Here is an 11272-nt window from a genome sequence, read left to right as displayed (position 1 = left end):
TGCGCTGGTCAGATATATCCGCCATTGCCTGGTTTTGGTGTCAGGAAGTAATAAATAAGGCAACATGGCCGCCGGCTCCTCCACTGAGGTCGGCCCCGAGGACATGTTCCGGCCTGTGGGTTCCAATATTTTTTATTTTCCTCAATTACTTTATTTGGCTTTTATAGTAAGTTTTTATGGTTTCTAAAAATATTTTGTTGCTGTTGAAGTGTTTTTGTTGCTTCAGTTAAGTAACTGGGCTGAATTTTGTGTAGTTTTTTTACGTAAATATGGGGCCGTTTTCACGGTTATATTTACCCACCCCGGTCCTTGGCTTTTTTATTTGAGGCTGTAGTGAAGCTTTTATTGCTTTAAAAAATCGTTTATGATTTTTAAAATGTTTTGCGTTCCTGTTGAGTTGAGTATGTGCATTTTAAAATGGTTTTTAATTCCGTTAAAAGTGGTGATTTTGTCATTTTGTAGATCCCTTATTTCTCTATTTCAGCTTGTAACTAACTTTGCATTGCTTTAAAAAATAGTTTCGATTTTTTGAATTGTTTTTTTACTGGTGTAAAGTGAAATGGGCGGACTTTTGAATGGTTTTAATGGTGTCAAAAGTTCCAACACTTTTTCCATATTTGTGTTGATATTTCTTTACAACTACTCAGGCTGGAGATGTTTTGATACTGTGAATATTAATTTAAGTAATTATCAAATCATAAAATGGAATGCATTCCAGCCTAGCTTCATGTTTTGTAAATGTCAGTTTCAAAATGAAATGCGTTACGTACGTAAACCAGCGGCCAGGGGCTCTCGCCTGTGACGTCATCAGCAGACTGGGACTTCTCCGGCTCCAGTGTCTCTTGGTCAATATTTACCGTAATTTCCAGTGTTTTCCAAGTATTTCCAGCTGTTTATAAACTCAGGTACGTAGATAGTAGTAGTAGAAGGAGGAAAATAAGAGAAATGGAGGAGGAGGAGGAAGAAATAAGGAGAAATGGAGGAGGAGGAGGAGGAGACAAAACATGTAAATGGCAAGAAGACAATCTTTAGCTTAGTTATCCTTGATGCGCTGCCATTCTCTATTATTTGGTGTGTTTTGGGTTCTTTAAGTGTGTTTTATGTGTATTTGGGAGTGTTGTGGGGTGTTTTGAGTGTGTGTTAGGTGTGTTGAGGAGTGTATTGGGTGTATATTAGCTGTTACCAGTGTGTTTTGGGTGAATTTTTGGTGTTCAAGTGTGGTTTAGGTTATTTCTAGGTGTATTTTGTGTGTTTTGAGTGTTGTGGAGTGTTTTGAGTGTATTGTGGAGTGTTCTGGTGTGTTTGAGGGTATATTGAGTGAGTGTGAGTGTGTCTTGAGTTTATTTTGGGTGTTTTAAGTGTTTTGGGTAAGTTTTGGGTGTGCGGGGGTCTTTTGGGTGTATTTGAGTGTGTGTGGGGTGTTCTGGGTGCGTTTGGGTGTGTTAGTTGTGTATTCTGTGGTGATGTGGGTGTTTTGGATGTTTTAAGTGTGTTTTAGGTGTGTTTGGATGAGTTTTGTGTGTATTTGGGTGAGTTTTGGGTATGTTTTGAGTGTGTTTGGGTGAGTTTTGTGGAGATTTTGGTGTGTTTTGGTTGTTTTGAGTGTGTTTGGGTGAGTTTTGTGAGTATTTTGGTGTGTTTTGGATGTTTTGAGTGTGTTTTGAATGTGTTTGGGTGAGTTTTGGGCTCTCTCCTTCCTAGGGACTCAAAAGACAAGAGTTTTGTAGGTATTTTGGTGTGTCTAACTACTACTACTACTACTACAACCAATACTAACACAATCTACACTCAAAATCCTTCCTTCTCCCCCTCCTTGCCCCTTCTACCCCTTTCCCTCCCCATCACCTGCCGCACAATTCCAGGTACATGTGTCTGTAGTTCAAGGACAGGGCAGCAGCAGAGGAGGCAGTGAGGCAGAGGAACAATTACAAGCTAGACAAGCAGCACACGTTTCTCTGTAATCTCTTCACGGACTTTGAGAAATACGACAACATACCTGAGGAGTTTGTCGCACCTGTCCCCGAGCCTTATAAGGTGTGTGTGTGTGTGTGTGTGTGTGTGTGTGTGTGTGTGTGTGTGTGTGTGTGTGAGGGGCAGGTTTGTGTGTTTGTGAGGGAGATAGATGGGAAAGGAAAGAGAGAGAGAGAGAGAGAGAGAGAGAGAGAGAGAGAGAGAGAGAGTGTGTCGCTTCAACTAGAGCCTTTTGAATGCTGAAATCTTGTTAATCTTTCACTAGAACCGTAAAAACACCCTTGAATACCTGTGTCGCTTCATCTAGAGCCTTTTGAATGCTGAAATCTTGTTAATCTGTCTCTAGAACCGTAAAAAACATCCTTAAAAACCCGTGTTGCTTCATCTAGAGCCTTTTGAATGCTGAAATCGTGCTAATCTGTCACTAGAACCGTAAAAACACCTTTAAAAACCCTTACCCCTTCAACTTGAGCCTTTCTTCTCTCCTTCATTGTTTGTGTCTGATTGGTGATGACTAATATATTATTGAATATTTTACAGTGTTCCATAGTCTGCTTGAGGTTATTGTTTATTTAAGATTTTCCAGAATTTAAAAGGTTTTTCTACCAATACATCTGGCAAAAAAAAAAAAAAAAATCTGAAAGGCTATTATGATATTTCTTAATTAGATTTTTATATGTATATTACCGTAAAATTATCAAACAGAGGACAATTTAATTCATATTTCGTCACCTTAATGCACGTTATTACATAGACAGTGATGGTATTAGTGCAAAGAAATGAGATAGACACAAACTGCATCATTATATAACGAAAGACAGGGCAACACACACACACACACACACACACACACTGCATCACCAACTATATAACGAAAGACAGGGCCTTCCTCCTCGTCACCAGGGCTAATGGCTTGACCTGGCACTAGTCTAAAGGCGAAATTATTCTTTATTTTGCTTGTTTTCACCCACTCCTGCCTCCGGGTGTCCGCTGGTGGAGTCCAGGCCTTCCTCACCACTAACCAAGGAAGGTTTAAGCCATGGGTAACTCTTGGCGTGTTTGTGTGTGTTTTTTTAGGTGTTTGTGTATGTTTTTAGGTTTTTTGTGTGTGTTTTGGTGTTTTGGGGTGTTTTGTGATGTGGTGTTCGTGTGTGTTTTTGAGGTGTATTGGGTGTGAAGTGATATTAATTAACTGAATGAATGTAAATATAATTTCATGTTAATCTTAGTAACTGAATGGAAACCAAACCTAACATAACCAAACTTAACTTAACCTAACCTAACTTAACCTAACTTAACCTAAACTAACCTAACTTAACCTAACCTAACTTAATCTAACTTAACCTAAACTAACCTAACCTAACTTAACGTAACCAAACCTAACCTAACCAAATTTAACTTAACCTAACCAAACCTAACCAAACTTAATCTATCCTAACATAACCCAACCTAACTTAACCAAACCTAACCTTGCCTAACCTTACTTGTTCTGATGCAAGAGAGAAAGAGAAAGAGTGTATTGTAGTGAGAGAGAGAGAGAGAGAGAGAGAGAGAGAGAGAATTTTTTTGTGTGTGAGAAAGAGAAAATTAAAAAAATAAATAAATAATTAAATTCTATGCTTCCTTCCTTCCTCCCAGCCTCTCCCTGTGTATCCCAGCCTCTCCCAGTGCATCCCAGCCTCTCCCAGTGCATCCCAGGCTCTCCCAGTCCAGCCTCTCAGTCCACCCCAGCCTCTCTCACTCCATCTCAGCCTCCCCCCGTGCATCCCAGCCTCTCCCAGTCCACCTCAGCCTCCCCCAGTCCAATCCAGCCCCCTCTCCACCCTTCACTCATCACCCATTACTTTCCCACAGATTGGTGATGAGTATTTTACATTCATCACCAAGTGCCAGGACCCCAAGGCGTGCACGGTGCTGCTCAGGGGACCCAGCAAGGATATCCTGAATGAGGTGAGGATGCTGTTGGATGGCCGGGAGTGTTTAAGTTGGTTTGATTTAAAGTTTTTTGTGTTTTTTGTGTGTTTTTTGTGTTTGTTTTGTGTTTTTTTTTTTTTTGAGATTTTGTTTAATTGTTTGTTTTTTTTCATTTCCACCCTAATCACTTCAAAAAATGCCCATTTCTACCCTAAAACTGAAAAATACTGCCATTTCTCCTCTTAGACACCCAAAAAACACTCATTTTCACCATAATTAACCCAAAAACACCTATTTTCTCCATAATAAAACCAAAAAACACCCATTTCTGTGCTAGCAATGTAAGGCTCCTTTTCATTATTTCTGTGTTTCTTTGAGTCTCCCCAATAATTGTTTTCTTTTGTAGCTTGCGGTGAAGAGGAGGATAATAGCGGTAACTAAAGGTTTAGTGATTATATGAAAAAGTATATTTATAAGGTGTGTATTGGTGGGAGTGATTTAGAAGTCTTGAAACATTTGTTATAAATAGTCTTTACTTATTTCAACTGTGGTTTTCTCTAATCAGTGGTAATACAAATAATAGGATTACATCATGTTGCGTCAGCCTACCAGTAACTCACAAGGTGTCATTCCCTAGCTTATAAAATATGTTAGTAATTTAGAATTCAATTATTAACTTCAACTAATGTCCAGCCTATATGCTCACCTTGCTAGCCAATTATTCTGCATTTTTATTTAAACTCACGGTTCAGTAAAATTATTTGTGAAAGAAGAGAGAGAGAGAACTAGCTAAGGTTCCAATAACTTGAGAGGCCTGGGGGTGTTGAGGGAGAGAGCACAGAATGGCGTCTCCCTTCCCTCTGGCAACAGGTGGGTCTGTAGCTCTGAAATATTTGATTTTTCTTTTATTTAGAAATGAATATTACTGTGTTCATATTTATTATTCATGTCTCTAGTGATGATATAGTGACTGTACGTGTTGACAAGAATGGCGTCTCCCTTCCCTCTGGCAACAGATAAAATAGCCGGTGTTGGTCCCACGTGGAGACAGGCCACAGAGTCGTGGGAAAGTGTTAGCCATGTAATGTTTCTTTAGTCAAATATAGTCTACTGTGAATGTGTTGTGAGCAATATTATTGCCGTAGAGAAGTGATGGATGAAGGCTGTGACGCTATTTAGGGATATAACGGTGCCCAGAATCAATGGTACTCGTGAGGAGTTATAAAAGTAATTATTTTCTTGTGTATTCGTAGTGTTAAGTAACGGAGTATAAGTGTATATGCCATACCAGAATTTCAAGTGCCTTTTTTTTTTTCTACATTAACCACTCGATAAAGTGTCATAGTGGGTCAGTCAACCCAAAGAATCCCATCAGTATTATTCATTTAATTATTTTTGCTATTTTTATATTTTTCGTTCCTCCTAATAAAGCCACACTGTAGGTGCTGTGTGATAATTAACCTCTCCCTACCCTCTGGCCATGACGATGAAGGCGAGAACCATTACCAATCAAAAATGTTTTCTTTTTTTCTATTGTGTGTGCGTGCTTCACCTCTTCTCTCTTCCTCTTCTTTTTTTTTTCTTCTTCTTCACCGTGAAGATCTTTGCCTCGTCTCATTAGAGCTCTGATAGGACCGGTGATTAGGAGGGAGGAGGGGGGGGTGGCGTTACAGCAACAAAAAAAAAAACACCCATTTCTACCCAAAAACTATCCTTCACTGAATATTTGGACCGAGGCTTCGAGATACGAGCTGAGCATTTTTTTAGTGTTTTGAGGCAGCTTTAAATGTTTTGAGGTGTTTAGGTTGTTTTAAGTATTTTAGGTTAATGGAAGAAAGGAGAAAGCTTAAATACAGTAATAAGGTCAAAAAAAAGGCTTAAATGGATAGTTTTAAAGTCAGCCTAGCTCATATTAAGCTGTTTTAAGTACTTTAAGTTACCAGAAGAGAGGAAGCTAAAATTTAATACTACGATAAGGAAAAAGCTTATTTCTTGCATTAGGAAGAGAAAAGCTTAATATTATTGACGTTTTTTTTTTATCAATTTCTTTCGATTTTATATTCAGTTTATTTATTTGTCATTATTTTTTAAGATAGTTTGTTTATTTTTTTATTTTTCGCTCGTTTTCATAATAGGAATGTTTAATTTTGAATGTATTTTTTTCATTTTTCTTTTTTTTTCAGTTCTTCGAATTAATATCCAGTTAATTTATTTATTATTACTTGTTAGTGTGTCTAAGTACTTGCAAGGATCATTTATTTATTTATTATTATTTTTATTTTATTTTCTGTACGTTTTTTTTTTTTTTTTTTTTTTTTTTTTTTTATAATGTAAACATATTTCATCAATATTCCCATTTTCTGTTACTTGTTTATGCCACGGGTGACAATAAACATGAAGATTATTACTGCTTTTAATCCCACCGAGAGAGAGAGAGAGAGAGAGAGAGAGAGTGTGTGTGTGTAGGAGCATTTTAGTTGAGTCTATCCAGCGCTGGTTCGTGCGTTTGCTGCGGTGACACGGTACAGCTGTGAGATAAATTTGCGTTCATAACCACGAAGGGGGTGTTCAAAGGGAAAAGGGCAGTGAGGAAGTGATGATATTTATATTATTTGAATTATTACTTGATAATATGTCAACTTTTGTGTGTGTGTGTGTGTGTGTGTGTGTGTGTGAGAGTGGGGGGGGGGAGAGAGAGGGTGGAGAAGCAGACACAGGTGGCGCTTGGGAGAGTGAGCGGCTGGCTGGAGTGTTTTGGCCCTGGTCAGTCTTGCCCCACACACTCTGGTAATAAGTGTTTCCGTATTCCCGGCAGCTTCTCCCTGTACCAAGCACCGCCACGCAGCACCAGAGAGCCATGAGTACGTAAGGTGAGCCCAGCGGTGCCACGGAGCACCAGAGAGCCATGAGTAGTAAGGTGAGCCCAGCGGTGCCAGCCTCACTGCCTTCACAGCTTCCCCCTCCTCCTCCCTGTAGTGTCTTGTAGCCGTCTATTAAGGCTTTTTTCGTTATTTAGGTATTTTTTAGGGTTATTCATTTATATTTAGGTTTTGTTTACATCTGAGTCTGGAAACAGTTGGAAATTTAGGCGAATATTGAAGGATCGTCAACATGTAAAGAAGCTGTCAGCTGAGGTACAGGCCGGGCGTCAGTGTTTTCAGCCATTATTTGCCTTGTCTCTCACTTATTGTAAGCCCAACATATCACAAGATACAGCCACATGTCTAGCTTTCATATGCGCTGGTCAGATATATCCACCATTGCCTGGTTTTGGTGTCAGGAAGTAATAAATAAGGCAACATGGCCGCCGGCTCCTCCACTGAAGTCGGCCCCGAGGACATGTTCCGGCCTGTGGGTTCCAATATTTTTTATATTTTCCTCAATTACTTTATTTGGCTTCTATAGTAAGTTTTTATGGTTTCTAAAAATATTTTGTTGCTGTTGAAGTGTTTTTGTTGCTTCAGTTAAGTAACTGGGCTGAATTTTGTGTAGTTTTTTTACGTAAATATGGGGCCGTTTTCACGGTTATATTTACCCACCCCGGTCCTTGGCTTTTTTATTTGAGGCTGTAGTGAAGCTTTTATTGCTTTAAAAAATCGTTTATGATTTTTAAAATGTTTTGCGTTCCTGTTGAGTTGAGTATGTGCATTTTGAAATAGTTTTTAGTTCCGTTAAAAGTGGTGATTTTGTCATTTTGTAGATTCCTTATTTCTCTAATTCAGCTTGTAACTAACTTTGCATTGCTTGAAAAAATAGTTTCGATTTTTTGAAGTGTTTTTTTACTGGTGTAAAGTGAAATGGGCGGACTTTTGAATGGTTTTAATGGTGTCAAAAGTTCCAACACTTTTTCCATATTTGTGTTGATATTTCTTTATAACTACTCAGGCTGGAGATGTTTTGATACTGTGAATATTAATTTAAGTAATTATCAAATCATAAAATCGAATGCATTCCAGCCTAGCTTAATTTTTTGTAAGGGTCAATTTCAAAATGAAATACGTTACGTACGTAAGCCAGCGGCGGCCGGGGGCTCTCGGGGGCTCTCGCCTGTGACGTCATCAACAGACTGGGACTTCTCCGGCTCCAGTGTCTCTTGGTCAATATTTACCGTAATTTCCAGTGTTTTCCAAGTATTTCCAGCTGTTTATAAACTCAGGTACGTAGATAGTAGTAGTAGAAGGAGGAAAATAAGAGAAATGGAGGAGGAGGAGGAAGAAATAAGGAGAAATGGAGGAGGAGGAGGAGGAGGAGGAGACAAAACATGTATGTAAATGGCAAGAAGACAATCTTTAGCTTAGTTACCCTTGCTGCGCTGCCATTCTCTATTATTTGGTGTGTTTTGGGTTCTTTAAGTGTGTTTTATGTGTATTTGGGAGTGTTGTGGGGTGTTTTGAGTGTGTGTTAGGTGTGTTGAGGAGTGTATTGGGTGTATATTAGCTGTTACCAGTGTGTTTTGGGTGAATTTTTGGTGTTGAAGTGTGGTTTAGGTTATTTCTAGGTGTATTTTGTGTGTTTTGAGTTTTTTGAGTGTATTGTGGAGTGTTCTGGTGTGTTTAAGGGTGTATTGAGTGAGTGAGAGTGTGTCTTGAGTTTATTTTGGGTGTTTTAAGTGTTTTGGGTAAGTTTTGGGTGTGTGGGGGGTCTTTTGGGTGTATTTGAGTGTGTGTGGGGTGTTCTGGGTGCGTTTGGGTGTGTTAGTTGTGTATTCTGTGGTGATGTGGGTGTTTTGGATGTTTTAAGTGTGTTTTGGGTGTGTTTGGATGAGTTTTGTGTGTATTTGGGTGAGTTTTGGTTATGTTTTGAGTGTGTTTGGGTGAGTTTTGTGAGTATTTTGGTATGTTTTGGGTGTGTTTTGGATGTTTTGAGTGTGTTTGGGTGAGTTTTGTGGAGATTTTGGTGTGTTGAGTGTGTTTTGGTTGTTTTAAGTGTATTTGGGTGAGTTTTGTGAGTATTTTGGTGTGTTTTCGATGTGTTTTGGATGTTTTGAGTGTGTTTTGAATGTGTTTGGGTGAGTTTTGGGCTCTCTCTTTCCTAGGGACTCAAAAGACAAGAGTTTTGTAGGTATTTTGGTGTTTCTAACTACTACTACTACTACTACAACCAATAATAACACAATCTACACTCAAAATCCTTCCTTCTCCCCCTCCTCGCCCCTTCTACCCCTTTCCCTCCCCATCACCTGCCGCACAATTCCAGGTACATGTGTCTGGAGTTCAAGGACAGGGCAGCAGCAGAGGAGGCAGTGAGGCAGAGGAACAATTACAAGCTAGACAAGCAGCACACGTTTCTCTGTAATCTCTTCACGGACTTTGAGAAATACGACAACATACCTGAGGAGTTTGTCGCACCTGTCCCCGAGCCTTATAAGGTGTGTGTGTGTGTGTGTGTGTGTGTGTGTGTGAGGGGCAGGTTTGTGTGTTTGTGAGGGAGATAGATGGGAAAGGAAAGAGAGAGAGAGAGAAAGAGAGAGAGAGAGAGAGTGTCGCTTCAACTAGAGCCTTTTGAATGCTGAAATCTTGTTAATCTTTCACTAGAACCGTAAAAACACCCTTGAATACCTGTGTCGCTTCATCTAGAGCCTTTTGAATGCTGAAATCTTGTTAATCTGTCTCTAGAACCGTAAAAAACATCCTTAAAAACCCGTGTTGCTTCATCTAGAGCCTTTTGAATGCTGAAATCGTGCTAATCTGTCACTAGAACCGTAAAAACACCTTTAAAAACCCTTACCCCTTCAACTTGAGCCTTTCTTCTCTCCTTCATTGTTTGTGTCTGATTGGTGATGACTAATATATTATTGAATATTTTACAGTGTTCCATAGTCTGCTTGAGGTTATTGTTTATTTAAGATTTTCCAGAATTTAAAAGGTTTTTCTACCAATACATCTGGCAAAAAAAAAAAAAAAATCTGAAAGGCTATTATGATATTTCTTAATTAGATTTTTATATGTATATTACCGTAAAATTATCAAACAGAGGACAATTTAATTCATATTTCGTCACCTTAATGCACGTTATTACATAGACAGTGATGGTATTAGTGCAAAGAAATGAGATAGACACAAACTGCATCATTATATAACGAAAGACAGGGCAACACACACGCACACACACACACACACACACACACACACACGCACACACACACACACACACACACACTGCATCACCAACTATATAACGAAAGACAGGGCCTTCCTCCTCGTCACCAGGGCTAATGGCTTAACCTGTCACTAGTCTAAGGGCGAAATCATTCTTTATTTTGCTTGTTTTCACCCACTCCTGCCTCCGGGTGTCCGCTGGTGGAGTCCAGGCCTTCCTCACCACTAACCAAGGAAGGTTTAAGCCATGGGTAACTCTTGGCGTGTTTGTGTGTGTTTTTTTAGGTGTTTGTGTATGTTTTTAGGTTTTTTGTGTGTGTTTTGGTGTTTTGGGGTGTTTTGTGATGTGGTGTTCGTGTGTGTTTTTGAGGTGTATTGGGTGTGAAGTGATATTAATTAACTGAATGAATGTAAATATAATTTCATGTTAATCTTAGTAACTGAATGGAAACCAAACCTAACATAACCAAACTTAACTTAACCTAACCTAACTTAACCTAACTTAACCTAAACTAACCTAACTTAACCTAACCTAACTTAATCTAACTTAACCTAAACTAACCTAACCTAACTTAACGTAACCAAACCTAACCTAACCAAATTTAACTTAACCTAACCAAACCTAACCAAACTTAATCTATCCTAACATAACCCAACCTAACTTAACCAAACCTAACCTTGCCTAACCTTACCTGTTCTGATGCAAGAGAGAAAGAGAAAGAGTGTATTGTAGTGAGAGAGAGAGAGAGAGAGAGAGAGAGAGAGAGAGAGAGAGAGAGAGAGAGAGAGAGAGAGAGAGAGAGAGAGAGAGAATTTTTTTGTGTGTGAGAAAGAGAAAATTAAAAAAATAAATAAATAATTAAATTCTATGCTTCCTTCCTTCCTCCCAGCCTCTCCCTGTGTATCCCAGCCTCTCCCAGTGCATCCCAGCCTCTCCCAGTGCATCCCAGGCTCTCCCAGTCCAGCCTCTCAGTCCACCCCAGCCTCTCTCACTCCATCTCAGCCTCCCCCCGTGCATCCCAGCCTCTCCCAGTCCACCTCAGCCTCCCCCAGTCCAATCCAGCCCCCTCTCCACCCTTCACTCATCACCCATTACTTTCCCACAGATTGGTGATGAGTATTTTACATTCATCACCAAGTGCCAGGACCCCAAGGCGTGCACGGTGCTGCTCAGGGGACCCAGCAAGGATATCCTGAATGAGGTGAGGATGCTGTTGGATGGCCGGGAGTGTTTAAGTTGGTTTGATTTAAAGTTTTTTGTGTTTTTTGTGTGTTTTTTGTGTTTGTTT

This window comes from Scylla paramamosain, unplaced genomic scaffold, assembly GCF_035594125.1.
Source record: "Scylla paramamosain isolate STU-SP2022 unplaced genomic scaffold, ASM3559412v1 Contig2, whole genome shotgun sequence".
NCBI lineage: Eukaryota > Metazoa > Arthropoda > Malacostraca > Decapoda > Portunidae > Scylla > Scylla paramamosain.
Note: the sequence above shows the minus strand (reverse complement) of the source record.